This window comes from Mercenaria mercenaria, chromosome 4, assembly GCF_021730395.1.
Source record: "Mercenaria mercenaria strain notata chromosome 4, MADL_Memer_1, whole genome shotgun sequence".
In the NCBI taxonomy this organism is placed as follows: Eukaryota; Metazoa; Mollusca; class Bivalvia; order Venerida; family Veneridae; genus Mercenaria; species Mercenaria mercenaria.
Window position 1 is genome coordinate 51676314 of NC_069364.1, and position 20337 is coordinate 51696650.

Below are 20337 nucleotides of genomic sequence, written 5' to 3' on the forward strand. Positions count from 1 at the left end.
CTGGAGGCGGGGTATCCGATAAACACAACACAGGGGGTATACGCAAAATAAATCACAACTACAGTTCTATCTTCATCTTCAGCCAGACTGTGGTGAAAGTCTTCCGGGTTGAAAAGGACCAAAGAGATAACGAGCTTTGTGCAGGTTTAAACTGGCAGTTAACCAACTATACAAACAATTTATTTATATCTTTCTCATGCTATTAATACGGTCAGCTAGAGCTTCCCAGTGCACTGTTATACATATTAATCAAGAACATTTAAATGAATAAGTATTTGACAAGTTAGAAACGCTAATGGAATTTATTAAAAATATGGTTGTTTTCCATATTAACACTTACCCTGCTAAATTCAAAATGGATATTCACTGAAAATTTACTTGCTTAATAGCGACCAGTACAGACCATGATAAGCCTGTGACGGATGCGCAGGCTAATCTTTGTCTGCACTGGCCACTTGCCGCCAGCAGGTTCAGGGTTAATTGTAATATTAAACGTTACCGCACAATTGCATTTAGTAATAATACGAAAGAGTTACTCAACATTTACAAAAAAAACAAGGAAGAAGACGAATAGGAACAAACGATACTAATAAAATGAATGATTAGGGAACTACATGCCATAAAATAATCTTAAAATTGAGTCCTTTGGATACATGATTTTTAATTTATGACGTTGCGTCTATTATACTGCTGTCTGTTTCCCGCAATTTTCACGTAACGTAAAATTGCGTTGTATCAGTTGTTTATTATTATTCTAGCATAAAACTGCTGTTCTTGTCACTTTTCGGGGGTGTTTTAACAGGAGAGAAAACGTGTGTTAACAGAGAGATTCTCGCGCTCGCGTGCTGTTATAACACCTTTTTATATATGCGCGTTCCGTGGCAAAGCGTAAATGTCATTCAGCCCCAAAACGGATAATTCAAAACGAAATGACGTCAACGTAAAAAACAACTCAGACATTCCCGCGCAATTCGTGGAAAATTAATGATGTTGAGAGACATTGTATCCATTTATCAGTTTTTACGCATTTTATGCTAGAATAGCGTAAGCGCATGTTCATTTCGATTTATAACATTTGCAAAATCCCTCGGGATACGTTGGTAACCTCGCCCTAACGGGCTCGGGTACCAACCAATCCCTCTGGATTCTGCAGATGTTATAACACGAAAAAACATGCGTTATCCCTGCATTATTATTCCCTGAAAAAAACACAGAAATATCAGTAAATTGACTGTGCGTTAAAAATAAGGAAATTTATTACAGATTATTGTAGAGTGTGTATGCACATGTGCATCTTGTATATTTATCTCGATTGCGTCCTTTGTTTTTCCTGTTTAGTCTTCTGTTGTTGTTTTATTGCTTGCTTTAAACGTATGTGAGTCTTGTTTCTATTTTTTTTTTTTTGCAAAACTCTGACTTTATGAACTGTTAATCAAAATATGTAAAATTAGATAATATGCAATTTATATGACATAACTATTTGAGCCGTGCCATGAGAAAACCAACATAGTGGGTTTGCGACCAGCATGGATCCGGACAAGCCTGCGCATCCGCGCAGTCTGGTCAGGATCCATGCTGTTCGCTAACAGTTTCTCTAATTGCTATAGGCTTTGAAAGCGAACAGTATGGATCCTGACCAGACTGCACGGATGCGCAGGCTGGTCTGGATCCATGCTGGTCGCAAAGCCACTATGTTGGTTTTCCCATTGCACGGCTCATTTAATGGTACACTGGATAATGTTACATTAGGTTCACCTATAATATCTGCAGCGAGTACATGACGTAGTTAGATTTATGGAAAACCATAACACACGATGCATGAAAATCATATTTCTGTTCAGAAACTCCATTCTTTTAGATAAAATGTACCCTCTGTGAACAAATGTATCTATAATGTAATAAAATGTATGTCTTTATTAATACGGAATGACTACATGTTATAGTCAATAAAATGCTTCAAAATAGTTTTGCCAAAGATGATATAATAGACTTTTGGTCGGAAACTACAGTGAGTGAATATAGAATATATCAAGAAACCAGTAACGTCTAAAAATAGATTCACTGGGTTTTCCAGTCACATAGGATGACACTGATATCAATGTACTAACTAAAAAACTAAAACAAAGTACATGTTTAGTACAAGAAGTCAATAGGGGACAGCAGCGAATGTCAAACAGACACTGATGGTTGGCTTTGTGATTGAAATTTAATAGGGATCATCTACTAGGCATGTGCAATCAACATTCTGGGTCAAGTGTATAAGTTATTGATCGGAAACTAGTTTCCATGTTCTGGTCCCTATGACATTGACCACTGAAAGAATGGCCCAAAGATCAATATAGGTCATCTACGCTGCATGTCCAGTCATCCTATGAAGTTTCAATACTCCAGCCGTAAATGGTTTTCCATGTTCAGGCCCTGTGACCTTGACCTTTGATTAAGAAACCCCAATCTCAACAGGACCATCTGCATGTCCAATCATCCTATGAAGTTTCAACCTCCTGGGTCAACTTCTTCTCAAGCTATTGATTGTTAATTATTTTCCATGTCACGCGCTCTGTGACCTTTACCTTTGATATAGTGACTCTAAATCAGCAAGGGTCATCAGCTCTGTAACCCCTATCATTATTTGAAGTTTGAACGTTCTAGGTCAATCGGTTTTTCCCCATCCCCACCCCCACGCACACACACGCCCACCCACCCCTTACGGGGGCAGTCAAATTGTTTTTGCCCCGTTCGTCCGTCCGTCACACTTCATTTCCGATCAAAACTGGCGAACGATTCAAACTTCAGAATCGAGCTTAATAAGTAGATGATCCCTATTGTTTTTGGGGTCACTCTATCAAAGGTCAAGGTCACAGGGACCTGAACACGGAAACCCGTTTCTGATCAATAATTTGAGAACCAGTTGGCCAAGAATGTTGAAACTTCATAGGATGATTGATCATGCAGAGTAGATGACGCCTATTGATTTTGGATCACTTCATCAAAGGTCAAGGTCACAAAGGCCTGAGCATGGAAAACCGTTTCCGATCAATAACTTGAGAATTACTTGACCCAGAACATTGAAACTTCATTGGATGACTGGACATGCCGAGTAGATGACCCCTATTGCATTCCAGTCACTAAGCCAACCATCAGTGTCTTTTTGATTTTCGCTCCTGTGGTCTATTGACTTCTTACCTATTACTACTATGCTTTTGGGTAAACATTCGCTTTTCTGCAAAAACATCTTCTAGTTAGTATTTTTTTCACATGTTAAGTTGAACTAAAAATATTCTCTAAACCTTACAGCGGAAAACATGCTATATGTGGAAGTAAGTTTTAAGTGCATCATAATTTTGTAGTCAGTGTCCTAATTAAAGTCGGAAGAAGTGGTCATGAGAGGGACCAATTCGGAAACACTCACAACATGTCCCTTACTTAGATGAAGGAGTTGGCCCAATAACATCTCGTGTGGTATTTGCATCAGAGTTCGGATCATCAAAGTGCTCACTGAACAGTCCCTCACTGGCTATATACTAGTATAACAAAGCAGACGGCATCTATATCAGCTTACATTCATGAAATATTGTCTTTAATTATCATGAATGTATGCATGAGTGTGCATTAGTGTGTATGTGCGTTTATTTGTTTGTTTAGATGAAACCACTTATTTACATCATCTCTATACAATCATACATTATACGACACTCTTGGGTAAGAATGTACAGATTTTATTTAAAATCAAAGGCGCATTGTTGATCAGAAAGTCGGCACGAAATACTACACAACCTACTCAACATCTTTCTTACTGTACGGATTTACGACTCTTTAGTTAGGGTTAAATATCATAAATTTTAATCATAATCAATAAAAGAGAAAATAATTGTATTAAAGTTGAAAGTGATATTCAAGATAATATTGTTATCGCAGAAGTTATAAAGTTCAAAGAATCAAAAATAATCACCACTTACCTTACACAGGTAAAGAAACAACTATTGTGAATTTCACAATACTATAATCCAGGTTCAGTCTTTTAAGCTATTCACGCTAAATGTAATTTTAGATGTTGTAGACCCTTTTTGTACTGTTTGCCACTCTCTGAAAGCAATAAATAAAATTATAAAACCAGTCTGACAGATATACAGCTGACAAAATTAATGAAGTACGTTAAGGTCTACTATAATAAGTATTATTATCACAATGTCCTTAAATGAACTATCGATAAACATCAATAAATATTGTACAATGCCTTGTACTTGAATATTTTTCTTTAAATGCTTATTTAAATTGTCAAAAGCACATAAACAATATAAATTGTATTACTGTCAATACATGTACTAGCTTTCCCACCACTAATACGCATTTAAAGGCATGATAACGTTTTAGTATTCGGATATATATCATTATAACAGAGCAATTTTATCAGTTATGACCAAAATAAATAAAAGATTCTAACACGATCCGATTCATTTTTCTATTAAACAAAGAAGGCAGAAAACAGTGAATTATCATACAACAAATCACTGTTCTGACGTCACAGTTATTACGTCATGGCGTCAAACGGCATAGCGGCGCGCTGGAAAAGAAACCGATTGAAAACGGGCAAGTATTTAATGATTGTCATTAAGGATGTAGAGCTACTTAAAAATCCTTGGTAACGTGTTAGAATCGAAATAATATATCTCATTTAGTGATTTGCTCTTGAATAAATCATTGTTTGTCGTTCAGATGCGTATTATTATATCACTCGGGCTGCGCCCTCGTGATATAATTCCTTCGCATCTGAACTCCAAACAATGATTTATTCAACGGCAAATAACTGGATGAGATATATTATTTCTTAAATATACTACACCACTAAACAGACAGAGTCAAACAGAAAAAGTTCAACAAGTCGTCCAAAGTGATAAAAATGAAATTATTACATTACATTGTTACATTATTACATTGAGCCTGTTCATGGACAGTATTTCATGCCTAAGTAAAACTCAACATTTGCACATGATATGCTCAGATGTGCTCAAAATCCAAGGTGTCAATGATAGGCATGGGGCATACTTTAGATACACGAGAGGTTCATAAATATAGCAGTAGATCATGTAACAAGTAAATGAATCCAAATCGTAATATATAGTTTCTTAAAGAATTTTTATTGAATATCATCCTTGAATTTCACAGTATCAGCTGTAATCAAACTTATTGTTAAAGCACTATTGACCAACTTGAATATTCATATTGGATAGCCACTTTGATATTTGAATTAAAATTCTTGGTCAGCATATTCAACAGTGGATAACACAACAAATATCGGAGGATAATAACGTGATTAACAAAATATGGAAAATTTAAAGAAAGTGTGAATATCATTCGAAAGTAAGATAAAGATCGCTTAATAGAATTATAAGAATATCCTTTGGAAGCAGAGAATTTCTCTACAGAGGTTATGAAATGTGCAACACCACTCGCGCTCCCTGGCACCACCTTAGGTGGAATACTGTTCTAGTAAAATTTAAAAAGTTTGAACGCAACCATACTAAACAAGAGATCACAGAGTGATCTTGGCGCCCACCAATGTGCCATTTTTGTGTGTTCCAAATTTCAAGACTTATTGACTAGTTCAAGGTCAAATTTCATTTCCGTACACAACACTGTGCATGTGGTCTAAATTCGAAAGCTGTAGCTTGAGAAATGTGAAAGTAGGTCACTAGATCAATTTCAAGGACAAAGTTCTTTGTACACAAAATTATGCATGTGCATCAAGTTTGAAGACTGTAGTTTGAGAAATTTGAAAGTAGGTCACTAAGTCAATCTTAAGGTCAAAGTTTATTTTGGTACACAAAACTATGCAAATGGTCCAAATTTGAAGGCTGTAGCTTGAGAAATGTGAAAGTAGGTCACTAGGTCAAAATCAAGGTCAAATTTCACTTCAGAACACAAATCTATGCATGTGGTCCAAATATGAAGCCTTTACCTTCAAAAATGTGAAAGTAGGTCACTAGGTCAATGTCAAGGTCAAAGTTTGTTTCGGTACACAATCCTATGCATGTTGTCTAAATTTGAAGCCTGTAGCTGCAGAAATGTGAAAGTAGGTCACTAGGTCAATCTTATGGTCAAAGTTCATTTCGGTACACAAAACTATGCAAGCGTTCCAAATTTGAAGGCTGTGGCTTGAGAAATGTGAAAGTAGGTCACTAGGTCAAAATCAAGGTCAAATTTTATTTCGGAATACAAAACTATGCATGTGGTCCAAATTTGAAGCCTGTACCTTAAAAAATGTGAAAGTAGGTCACTAGGTCAATGTAAAGGTCAAAGTTTGTTTCAGTACACAAAACCATGCATGTGGTCCAAATTTGAAGGCTGTAGCTTGAGAATTGTGAAAGCAGGTCACTAGGTCAAAATCAAGGTCAAATTTTATTTCGGAATACAGAACAATGCATGTGGTCCAAATTTGAAGCCTGTACCTTCAAAAATGTGAAAGTAGGTCACTAGGTCAATGTAATGGTCAAAGTTTGATTCGGTACATAAAACCATGCAGGTGGTTCAAATTTGAAGGCTGTAGCTTGAGAAATGTGAAAGTAGGTCACTGGGTCAAAATCAAGGTCAAATTTCATTTCGGAACACGAAACTATGCATGTGGTCCAAATTTGAAGCCTGTACCTTCAAAAATGTGAAAGTAGGTCACTAGGTCAATGTCAAGGTCAGAGTTTATTTCAGTGCACAATTTGAAGGTTGTAGCTACAGAAATGTGAAAGTAGGTCACTAGGTCAAAATCAAGGTCAACTCATGTCAAGGTTCATCTTGCCACTCAAAACCATACATGTGGTCCAAATCTGAATGTTGTAGGTTATTGACAAGTTTTTAAACGCTTTTCCCTATAAAAGTCTATATGAACCTTGTGACCCCCAGGGCGGGGCCATATTTGACCCTAGGTGGATAATTTTAACAAACTTGGTAGAGAACCACTAGATGATGCTACATTACAAATATCAAAGCCCTAGGCTTTGTGGTTTTGACAAGAAGATTTTCAAAGTTTTTCCCTATATAAGTCTATGTAAACCATGTGACCCCCGGGGCGGGGCCATATTTGACCTAGGGGGATAATTTGAACAATCTTAGTAGAAGACCACTAGATGATGTCACATACAAAATATCAAAGCCCTAGGCCCTGTGGTTTTGGACAAGAGGTTTTTCAAAGTTTTTCCCTATATAAGTCTATATAAACCATGTGACCCCCGGGGCGGGGCCATATTAGACCCCAGGGAAATAATTTGAATCATCTTGGTAGAGGACCACTAGATGATGCTTCATACCAAATATCAAAGCCCTAGGCTCTGTGGTTTTGGGCAAGAAGATTTTCAAAGTTTTTCCCAATATAAATCTATGTAAATTATAGAAATAAACAAAGGGTCATAACTTACTAAAAATTGTTGAACCAGTCTGATTTTCAGGGGGACACAACTAGGGTACCAATACATCATTCTGACAAAGTTTGGTCAAAATCCCCCTAGTAGTTTCTGAGGAGATGCGATAACGAGAAATTGTTAACGGAAGGACGGACGGACGGAAGGACACCGGACCACGGACGCAGAGTGATTTGAATAGCCCACCATCTGATGATGGTGGGCTAATAATAGCAAACTATGTTTGTTTGAGACTGTTCATAAGAAGTAATGAAATGTGCACTACCCCTAATGCCCTTAGCACCGGCTTAAGCGAAAGTTATTTTTTAAGTGAGAAATTTTAGACGTTCCATATTACTAATATTTTGTGATGTACACAAGCGTCAATGGATCATTCTAAATCTTTTATAAAGAGGCATATTTCAAACATGTTTATCCTGTTGCAAACTACTTTCCATGATAATTTCAAGAAGTACTTTGGTTCTTTTATAAAAAAAAAATATATTTAACAAAAGAAAACAAATTAATCTGTAATTTTTTATTCCCAATTTATGAAAAATATTGGGATAAATCGTAAACTCATTTTATTCTAAAAAAGGATTATTTCCATTAAATTTAGAAAAAAAAATACACATTTTAGCATGAAAAAAAAAAATGGCATAATATAATACTTTAGATGTACTCGAATTTACTGACAACTAATTGTAGCTTTTTGAATCTAGCTGTGTTCGCACGACGCAAGACAATTATTTTTTTAAAAAAAGATTTATATTATCTACAGATTTTTAGTAAAATGCCATCAATGCGACAATAGTGCAATTTTGTATTGCCAAACAAATAAAAGCTCTCCCTGGAGATAACGAGCTCGACTATTTCGATGCTGGATAGTGAAATAGGGCACATTAGAAAAAGCTGGAGCTATCACTGGAGTGTTTAATTACTCAAATGTGTATGACAATATTGGAAAAAAGATTAATCAAATGTATTTAGTTAATAACAGAGATTGAGTGAAAGTCAAAACATTAACTATGTATAACATGAATGTAATTCAAGGAATATTTCTGCAAGGTTAACGCGCCATCTGCTAGATCATGTGGCTAATAATGTGGAACAACTATCTTAAAATTTGTATGAAATCTATTTAGTAATTACTGAGATAGAGGAAAGGTGCAAATACCTCTTTAACCTAAAATTATAAGGAAAAATGGGGCCATAATCATAAAATATTTCTGTCAGTGCCACGGTTCTTGTGTCATGCAATGTGGGTGATGATGTGGAACAACCATTTTAAGTTTGAACCATATCGGTTAAGTAATAACAAAGCTATATAGTGAAACTGCATCAAAATTAACCAGAAATGTAAGTAAAAAGTGGCATAAGTCATAAAATATTGGTTTGAGAGTTATGGACCTTGTGTCAAATGATGTGGGTGGTGATGTGGAACAAGTATTTTAAGAGAGACAAAATGAATGTGTCCCTAAACTTTAACATGAAATTCTAAGTACAAAGAGGGCAAAATTCATGAAATATTGGTGCCAGAGTCATGTAACTTGTGTAATATAATGTGGTATTGATGTTGAACAACTGTTTCAAGTTTGAATAAAATTCATTTTGCAATAACAGAAATAGAAAGAAAATGCACAAATACTTTAAATAGAAATTCTAAGTAAAATTGGGGATAATTCATGAAATACTGGTGCCAGAATTATTGACCTTGTGTCATATGATATGGCTGATGGTGAGGAACATTTTTCTAAATTAAACGCAGATCAATTCAATAATAATAGAGATAGAGTGAATGTTCGTCAAAACTTTAACCTGAAATTCTAATTAAAATATGACATATCAAAGAACCATTTGTGTCAAAGTTTTTACCCCTTGTGCAATATGAATTGGATGATGATGAGGAATAACTATTTTAACTTTGAAGTGAATACACATAGAGAGAGAAAGAAAATGCATCAAAACTTTAACCAAGGTGTGGACGCCGACGCCGAGCCGAGTAGGATAGCTCCTCATATTATTCGTATAGTCGAGCTAAAAACCTCTTCAATCTACCTGTAAATGTAATTTACACTACTTACTTTTACGTTTAATTAAACTAGATAGTTTTAACATTATCTTTAATAGCTTGTACAAGTTACGTCAGATACTTAAAATAGGTTTCGCAGTAAATTGACACCATTGTCTTTTGATGACAGTTCAGATACAAATATTTACTTTTTGGTAGGGAACTTGAATTGTTCCATATGCGCTACCCAATTCATTTAAAATGAATTAAAACCTCTTTTTAGTCTTAGTCATGTTCTTTTAATAATCTCTTCAAATCGGATATTATTTGTATCACGTATTGCAAGGCAAACTGTACAAATGATATACTAAGGATTTTCCTTGTACTTTGAACTTGTCGATGAAATACAATACCACTTCAACTTATCATACTACAAATAGTACTTCAGATGCCAGATGCATATTGTACAAACATACAGGAAGCATATTGTACAAACATACAGGAAATATTATTGTAAACGTTTTTTATTCTATTTTTTCAGGTTCTACAAAAAACATTTTATTTGGATGCTCAAAATGCAATCAAGCAAAATATTTGCAGACTCGGTTTTGACTAAAGGAATGAAATGCGTAACATCCCTCCCACCCCTTGCAACTGCTAAAGCGGAATGCTGTTATAATAAAATTCAATGTACTCCATGATCACAAGGGACTAGAAGAAGAAACATCACAAAAAGTTATGTGGTGACTTTTTACAGCCGCTGCACGGCACTTAAAGATAGCTGGTGTGATAGCTGATAAAATCTATCAGAAGAGCCCTTGGACACATTGAAAGCAACCAAGCAACGTTATAGCAGGCTCAGTTTGATTGAGTCTTTTTATGAGAACTTGAACGTTTTCATTATCCTAAAGGACCAAAAATATAAATAACAATGAGTTCAAGTACGGAAATTCTCTTTACATCCATCGCACGGCACTTAAAAACTGCGGTTGTGATACGAGTAGTTAATAAAATCTGTAAGAAGTTTGTTTGGAAGCACTACAGAGCGCAGCCATGCACGATAATAAATAGTGTTTGGCTGACTTGAATCTGTTCATGAGAGGCAAAGTAATGTGCAACAAGCATGATTCGGTCTGTTGGCAGACTATTCTACATGGATCAGGATACTAGTATACGAATATATGAAGATAGATCTGATTTTAAAATGTAAGCATAAATGGATTTTCCATTTAGGCCAATGACAAGTATAATTATCTTTTTTTAGGATTTACCACCTATTTTTAATGATGTTTTACTTGTATTTACTTTTTGCGTTTTTCCATTTTATATAATACATGTACATTCATTTTATCACAATGAAAAGTAAATCACTAGCAGATACTAGTAATGTATAAACGAAGAAAACACGAATATGATGTGAATTTATCAAGCCATATGAGCACTGTCATGTGACGCCCATCATGTACGTTACGTTTCATCATCGGTTTAAATGAGTTTTATTTGTCTGCATTGACTAAGTGCTTTTTTTAAAAAAATATGATGAAATTTAAAGCAAAACTTAGAAAGCAGCAGTCAATGCACTTTCTAGAAAATGAATAAATACTGACTAAAACTTAAACAGGAATATCATGTTCAACCCAAAACGGGAAATACCCACTCCAGTTAAAAGTTCAAGATAGCTGTATACAAGATTAAGCTTAGCAAAATTTCCTTCTACCGTATATGAAATATTTTGTCTTTTAAGCAAATCTGACTTTTAACATCATGTTGCAGATATTTAAAGATCATGCATATAAATTGTATTAATCTCTAGTCTACATTATCAAATAAGCAATGCACAGGCTAACACGCTATGCAGATTATTTTCCTTGTCGGTCTGCTGTGTATAACTTGCATTTTAAATAGATAAAAACGCATGAACACTCATTGGCATAGAGGCTATTTGTAATGAATATGCTTGAGTCCAAGATGGCGGGGCCCTACAGGTAATCAGATGCATTTGACAGTACCTTGTATCCATTACCTGTTCAGTCAAGTGTGAAATGTCAACCATAAGTGTTCCATAAGAGTGCATCGGAAGTACCAGAAGTGTATCGGATATAATCAATTTGATATATAAGACTGGTCAAAAATCTTTAGAATTTTCATTCAGGTTTAGTTGTTTTTCTCTTCTTCACTATAATCGAGCACGATTATTAAACCAAATGATCTAGACGTATAAGTTCTATTGGTGATGCCCATATACTTTTCCATGTTTTCCGTTAGTTTTCAACAAATCACAAATTTTCAAGTTATTGCTCTTGATAAAATTCAACTTGAGTGGAATATATTTGATATGTTTACGCAATTATGTAATGTGACTACATCACTGCTTTCACATAAACGATTTATTTTTCATTTCAGGATGATGAGGTATATTTTATTGGTGATAAATATACACCAATATCTAGTCTGACATATTCTTTATTTTAAGTTTTCGATTGGTTATACTTCATGTCAGTTTGTAAGTGAAATTTTTCATTATTGTCTGAATCAGACAGTGAATACTGTCATAAAATCTACCTTTTTTCAGTACAATACTGAAAAAAGAATCTTGAAATAAAAAAGAAAAGGTGCTCTTTAGAACTTTTAAATTTTACTTTGATTTTATCTTAATCGGAAACAAACGGTCTCTGATATAACCTGAGATTCATCAAATTCTAACAGGCGAACTCTATCAAAACTAGATATTTAAAAGATAAACGGAAATATCACTTACCTTATACAATATAAAAATAATACCTGTGAGTTTTTTTACGACAAACAAGATCCAGGTTCATTAAAATGTATTAGAAACGCCAAATCGCGCGTAACTAAGTTCTCTTTTAGACCTTGTTCAATGAGTCATTATCTCACAGTACACTTGTAAATATATGTCTATTTTTAGCATAGACAGAACAACATAACAAATATGGAAAAAAAGCACTGCCGTTGAAATATACTGTGATATGACAAAAAAATTCAACTATATGTAAACTGACATTGGCATTGCTTGATCTGAAATAAAACGTAAACAAGATGTCTAATTCAGTCGTTATCGGTTTCTCCAACATAGATAAACAAGTAAAGGCTAACTAAATCAGAAATAAAGATATGAACTGGAAAACAATGTTATTTGTCATTTACCTATAGGTCTGTTTTGTAATAATCACGAACAAAATAAAGCAACACTATACATTTATAGATAGGTCAGTGTCAAGCCATACTAACGAATCTATAGGATAGTGTTTTCGAGACATAAAACGCAGGTGATAGATGGCGTGAGATGAAGGATGTTGCACATTTCAATACCTCATATAGTATAAGCAGACTCAACCAAACCGATGCTTATAAATGATATTTTCACGTATTTTATTTTTATAAGTAGGAGAGGTTCGCAAAGGACATATATGATTCGGTGACCGTGACAATCCATCAATATTTTATTCTGAGCTATCTTTTTGCAGAATCTCGAGTCAGTAGCATTCTTATTTTTTCTCTTGTATTGTTTTCGAATTGTATAATGTTTCTAAAACTATCTTGAGATGGGGCATGTTGCACAAAAATTCGTATCAAATTTCTTTGTTCTACTTTAGTTAAGAATGTGAGAATCTAGATTTAACCCAGTCTTAGCAGACCTTGTTAAAAGAATTCAAGTTATTCTAAGTGACCTTGACAAACAGTGTTTCCATGCTAGCACATGTTTGTTCGCTTTGTACCGTGTTATATTTTAAGTTTCTAAAGTTTCCTGAGAAGATTAGCATGAAATAATGTAACATTAAAATAAAAATATTGCCAGATTGGTTCAATGAATGGTTCCTCTGAGCCTTTTTTATTTTAACTTAGTTACAGAAAAATGAGCAACATTGTGTCTACTGATAGTATTTTTGTATTGACCTTGAACAGTTTGATAGTGCAATCAATAAACTAGATAAACATATTAAAGTTGTCTTTAATGGCTGATACACATTACGTAAGATGCTAACAATAGGTTTCATAGTAAGGAATAAAGATAGTTCCCCTGGCAAAAAATGGCGGCGAAAACAAAACTTTGATATAGATATCACTTTGTTCATAACATCGAAACGAAGGTTTATATTCTGTCAATATCACTGATGTATTCCTATTCATTTTCACTAGTAAAACTGCAAGTAGTATAATTTTTATAGTAATTTGTCAAATAGTCAATGCCATCTAACACCAGTGAAATTTTATTTGTTATATAATAACATTTGAAATTTCAACATTATTTACTTCAACGGTATTTTATCGGATTTGTTATCAGCGGTAACTTTGGCCACGCCACCGGACTTATCGCGACATATTTATTGATGACGATCATAAACAAACTAGCAAACAAGAAATTGTATACTTATTATTTCGTAATGCCTATATTTTAATTTGCATTAGCCCACATTGTCTTACTTTGATCTAGGGAGTAGTAGCTAATCAGTTCATTTACAGACAGGGGATTTCCAATTTCAAAATAAAAAACTAGTGCTAGCATTCTTATTAATGCACAAGTTATATTTTATGTGTTCCCTTTTGTTTTGTTTTAGATGCATCCTTTTAATCTAATATATCCACCAAAAAGTCTTTCACTCATCCACCCACTCACACAACAACTCCAAGTGTTGTATTTGTATAGCATCTGCGATATACATGATTAATCTCTTATAACTCATTAATGAGTGACATCTGTGTACCATGTTATATAATGAGTATATGAATTTATACATGTATGTTTTTGTTTTATGTAATGATGTACATGATAATGAGACTGAAATATCTACCTATCTATCATATCATTAATATGTTCAGGATCTATAAATGAGTGTAATTGCACGAAGGCAAAATGTCTTATAGTGTGTCAATCGTGTATAAAGATACTGTTTTTGTCCATCAAGACTGATGGAACAACCTTGTTATTATGTTTATTTCTTTATCGGCAATATCAACTGAATATATTTCCTAAACATCTGTTGAGTTATTCTTTTAAAATATATTTTGTTCAAAATCGCCACTGCAATATATTTAAATAACATCATCATGCTATAAATTGCTTTTTTTACCTTTTATGGAAGTCTTTTTCATAACTTTTATTCTGTTCCCAAAATTGTGTATTCTTACTGATTAGGTAAATTAGTATAAGACAACATATTCTTGGCCACGTGATTTCTTGTATAATCAATCTAGTTAAACTGATAAAGATATGTGGTAATAAAGAGATAATCATGACTCATGAGTAAGTTGAAAGTCGTAGATTAGGTAACTTCAGCGTGAAACAATAAATTTTATCTGATATCTTTAAGTAAACGTTAGACATTTTTTTTTGCCTTTTTTGTTACAGGTTATCATCGGTATTTTGCTCTGTATATAAGTATCAATTATTGTCATTGATCTTTATAAAGCTTCGATATAAATTGCACAGCACAGACATTTTCTGGTACAATAACTTGCATTTATGATCATATCTAAGAAAACTAATCAACATAAAAGCATTTTCATATACTGAATTTTGATAAGGCTTTCGGGATATTCAAAATGATGTGCTACTTACCTTAAATGAAACGAATATTTAACTTTATGCCTTTAGTAGCAGGGTCAAAGTCGTAAATGTATGACAAAAGATGCATGTCTATATTCTATATTCTATAATGTCTAAATTATTGAGACATCCAAAACATTTGTTTGTAAATGTAATTTTTTAATTAACACACAAGAATCGTATATTTCAGATTTTGTCTTACTTCATGATTTTATTTGAAATTTGATGTCTCATACATTATTGTATATTCATATGTTGTACAAATATGTAAATTTGTGTTGATATAATCTCATACTCAGCTAGTCAAAACAAAATAAGAAATGACACCTTCTCCGCATACAACAAATTACTTGACGATCAGCTGAACCCTTAATCTTTCTTACTTTTGCTAGTTAGGAATGTCCCGTTGCTATTTATTTTCAGCAGAACGTTGTGTTTATACATGCACTTTTTAAAGCTGGTTTATATCAACACAATTTTTGTCACGTGACTTGCTATTGTTATGTAATTGTAATTCATGTATATGTTCACATGGGCCTATGGCCTATTGAATCTGAAATAAAACCTTCTTTTTCTTCTTCTTACATTCTACATTCATCGCATCGTTTGATGGTGTGAGGGGCCGACCATTTGAACTTCTGGGAAGGGGCTGCGATTTTGCTTGGAGCCAAGATCTTTTTTACCTCCTATGGAAGTCAAATTTTTTTTTTCAGATTAATCCAAAGATAATTCTTTTTTTTTTTCTAAAAATATTTTTGTTATACTTACGTTTTTCAAAACAAAAAAGCGCGTTAAAGACATACATTCTATATTGAGTAATTTGCCTAAGTGCACATGAAATAGCTAAATGCAAGTCTCTTTCGAAATAAGAAGCAATTTGACCCAAATTACAGTTCCTTATTTTGTGCACAGTAATGTACTTCTCCAAGCACAAATGGTAGAATAGAACTACTGTTAATGTTCATATAAATAAGTTATATAATTGATACCTAAAAGATAAATGAGCCCCAATGGGCAAACTGGATGTTGATCGGGACAAATTGATGGGGGGAGGGGCATGCTCCCAAGGAAATGAATGAACTGAACTGAACTGACATACTCTCCCAACCTTTGGATCTTTTAATATAATAATTATACCTGCGAACATCATGAGAGTGCCCTGACCTCTGGACCTGTGTGGCTTATCTGATGTAAATGCAAGCAAAAATGTCTAGTGAACTATCTAGACCTAATACAATGTCTATAGAAAAGGGAAAGAAGCAAAATATCTTGTATAACTAGAAGACAGTGGGTCTGTGTTCTGCTCTCTCATGGAACCTCATCCTACAATATTTTTGGTATTTTTAACACTAAATCCAGCAATCTACTGAGTTTTAAGACAAGGTCATCTCTGTTATTAGCTTAAGTTTCACAAGTGTTTTACTTTTCCTGAAGAAAAGTTTGTATTTTAAATAAATATCTATTATAAGAGTTAAAATCTATATATACTGTTATTCACACTCTTTGGTCTATGTGTTTGAGAGATGATCTAAATAAAATTATTTCGAGAAACAGTTGTACTATTTCTGTATAGGGGGAGGGTGGTCCTCCACCGTAAATTATGCAATTTGTGCATGCCATATCTTGAATTCTAATGTGACTTTAACAAATTATGGTTGTCGATTAGTTTGGGCTTAAGTTATATAATGAAAATTAGGAGTTGGAAACACCAAATTTCTTCACTATGGCATATTTTGTGAAATTAAGAAAGAGTCATTATTCTGGGAAAAATAGCCACAGAAAAAGTCCATTATTTATGATTATCACATCAAGGACCTTCATCTTTGAAACTTTCAAGCATATTCTTTCAATAGCGTTTGAGGAGTTGGACACACGTTTTTTTTCTAAATTCTATATATATACATGTATAGCAAAATTATAAAAGGGCCATAACTGCAGTAAAATAGTCACAACAAACTTTAGTTTTTTTATGGTCATCTGCACATAAAACTTCATTTGTGAAAGTTGGAATAAAATCAGTTTAAGAGTGTTTGAGGAGTTGGACACACAAGATCTTTCTCTATATTCTATATAGCATAACTATCAAACGATCATAACCTTGGTGAAAATAGTCACAGCAAAAATTCCTTCCTTTATGGTCATCTGCAGATAAAGCTTGTTCATCTGTGAAACTTTGAAGCAAATCAGGCTTATAGTGTGGGAGAGTTTGACAAACAATATTTCAGGACGTACGGACGGACATTCGAACATACAGACATGCCTCCCACAAAAAAGGGGGACATAAAAAGGTATTTAAGTAGAAATCTTCAATAGGGTGCAAGATTCTTGCAGGAAGTAGTCATGTAGATGATTTTGAATATTTCAAAAGCCAAACGTTGACTTCTAGTGAGCTTTTAGAATAAAACTGTCAGTATGGTCTTATAAATAAAGAGGAAATATTATATTCTCAAAAGATTGCTTCTCCTTCCCCACATCCCTACCCTTACGTCTATGTACACAATAAAGATTACTGCTCATATCCTAAAAGTATCAGTATAACATATTGCATCAAAATTACACAACACAGCTTTAATACTTTTAAATCAATCTCACACTCTTCTTCGACAGTGTTAAATATTTAAACGTTGATGGAAATGCTGCTCTTCTTAATGAAGAAAAGTGTTATATTATGAAAGTACAGTAACCTTATTATCTAATTATAAAATATCAAATATAAAGACAAATGATATGGCTTTCAGAGTAATGGAAAGAAAAAATCACTGAGTTTAGGAGTCAGAATATTTTTAGTGTGTTGGAAGTCAGAATATTTTTTCAAGCCGAACCAAAGTTAGGATTTTTTTCCCTTCACTCATCACCCTCCCCGGCCGAATATCAAATGTTCGGCCCCTAAATCTATTCCGTTTGTTAAGTATTACTACTCAGATGCAGTTTAATATATTGGGTTGACCTAAACTTAAAAATGATCGGGTTTGAAAATCTGTTATTCAAATTAAGAAATTCTAAATGAATGAACCACCTGTTTTGCAGAGACAGTCTGTGGATCCTCGTGCAGCTGAAACAATTGATTTCAACGCTACATTGTCTCATTAGTGTCCACGGAGCCTCTGTTAGGCAAACGATCTATTGTAGAATGCTTCTAATGGACAAAATACCATTTTCTGATAAAAATGTGTTATGTAAACAGGTTATAAAATCAGTCCTAATTATACTAATTATTTGTATCCAAAACTGTTAATGTTTCAATCGTTTATATGATATATATTCATCTAAACGAAAGACGTAAAGTTAAATATTCGTTTTATTTGACAACATCAAAACAAACATGTTTACTGGCTTTTACGCCATATTTACATTCGTTATATTTTTACAAAAAAGAAAATGAACTTATGTCTGCATTGTATCATTATTCTCGGAATATGCTTTTAAACATTTACTTTTTGTCACTGTAATGTAACAGTAAAAGAAAATGGTCATACTGAGCAAATTATTTCGAAATATTACGGGGTTGTGGTATATTCATATGTTTACGCATGTGTATGTGAGTTCCATGACAACTTGATGCCTATTTCAGTTCCGGGGTATTTTGTTTTCGATGTCGACTGCAGTTGTTGACCATAGATTGAATAGTTGGCAGAAATGGAGTGCCTCTTGTTTACTATTCTAGTTTATTCACATTATTCAAGGAACACTCATCTTTTCATTGCCCTAAATGATCTACAACTGCCTGTACTTGCTTGGGGTCTTCCGCAGAGTCTGATTACTGATAGTATTTTTGGAATGACATTGAACAATTTGATAGTGCAATCAATAAACTAGATAAACATTAAAGCTAACCGTAATGTCAGCTCTTGATGATAAGTCTTTTATGTAGACTAAAACGATCAGTGAACCCATGACTGTTCCTTGAGGAAAGTGACATGTGACCGACGAAGAACAGGAAGATAACAGTGAGTGGGTGAGCAAGATTGCTTCTGACCCATTCCAAGGTCTTGTCCCTCACACTATGGTAATGCAGTTTAACAGCAAGACGTTCATGGAGACCTTGTCTAGCAGTATAACTCCGGGAGTAATGATGAGTGTTTCACCTCTTTTTCCAGAAATCATGTTGTTTTTTATCAAAGAAGGGTATCGAGTTGCTTTGGACAATGTGTTCAACATACTTCCAGCATATGGATGTTAGAGATACCAGTCTGTAGTTTAATGGTGTGGTGCTTTTGTCCTTTTTGAAAAAATGGAGAAACAAAATTAATGCGCTTTTCTAGTCATCATGAATGTAACCTTGATGTAGTGATGTTTGAATAAGAACGTTAGGGAATAGGAAAAAGGACAGGTCGCCCAAACCTTGGTAAAAACTATTTTTCTGGTCTTGGTTAAAGCCTAGAATCCTTTCTCATGTATGTGGATTGGCGGGGTGGTAGGAATTTAGCTTGCGCCGAGATGTAGCATTCCTTATATTGTCCTCACTTTATAAGAATTTTAAATGAGATAATATTTCAAAGTTACACATGTTTCGAAAGTGTACGGTTTTGTAACACGTGATGTATGATGAGATCGCATAACCTTTCCAATATGAGTTTTAAAATTGTATTAAATTTGGCAAAATAATTGTAAATGCGGCTATGATATAATTTATACTGCCCAAATTTACGCTTTTAAATGCGTTAAGTGAAATATAAAACATAATATATAATTATCAGGATAATAGGTTTAAAATCGTAAAGCAAAAAAAAATTAATTGACTGTCCCTTATATGCAAGCAAATATCTTTACAAAACATTAAATACATATTAAAACGGGATGAATCCATATTCATTCTCATTAAATGTTCCCTTCTGCCTCATTGAAATGATCAACTAAGACATCAAAAGAATTACTTACCAAGGTACCACGGGAGATAGCCAGTTGCATAATGATTCATAAGTATAAGTTGTCCAGGTATATCCGTGAAAAATATTCTCAAAATATCCAACAGACTAGCTCTTACACCTATATACACAACTGAATAGTGTTTAATTGCTGAAACTTTCGTAATAAAAAATTAAAATGAAACTACATTCCATGAACATGCTATTAATATCAGCTTCTAGGAAACAAGATAACAACACCTCAAAAGTAAAACTACTCAAATATTCATTCGAGATAGAACAATAGCGAGTCAAATTTCCCGCAATGTTTGTGTATTCATATTAAACAGTTATCTTAAGTTTCAGTTAATAGCTTTACAAATACATATAAATTGGCGCTTTGTATCTTATATCCTCAAATAAAGAATGATACAAAATGTTAAATGATCTGCGGTAAAAAAAGCAAATATTCCTACCCAGTAGGCAAAACACCCTCGATTTTTTTATTTGTTTTTCTACGTCTTCATTTTT

General features: G+C 33.7%; 1 protein-coding gene across 4 annotated transcripts in view; it reads right to left on the reverse strand.

Annotated features, from left to right (window-relative positions):
* Positions 1 to 19945, reverse strand: part of LOC123551687 (uncharacterized) — a 60703-nt gene extending 40758 nt beyond the window's left edge. For 3 of the 4 annotated variants that reach the window (XM_053541158.1, XM_053541155.1, XM_053541157.1), the window contains exons 1-2: positions 12155 to 13486; positions 3957 to 4083 (exon numbers count right to left, since the gene is read on the reverse strand). The gene's annotated coding sequence lies outside the window, so the exon portion shown is untranslated. Of the gene's footprint in view, positions 1 to 3956; positions 4084 to 12154; positions 13487 to 19840 lie in introns of those variants that run through there. The other variant, XM_053541156.1, reaches the window with a different exon arrangement.
* Between the last annotated feature and the right edge of the window lie 392 nt (positions 19946 to 20337).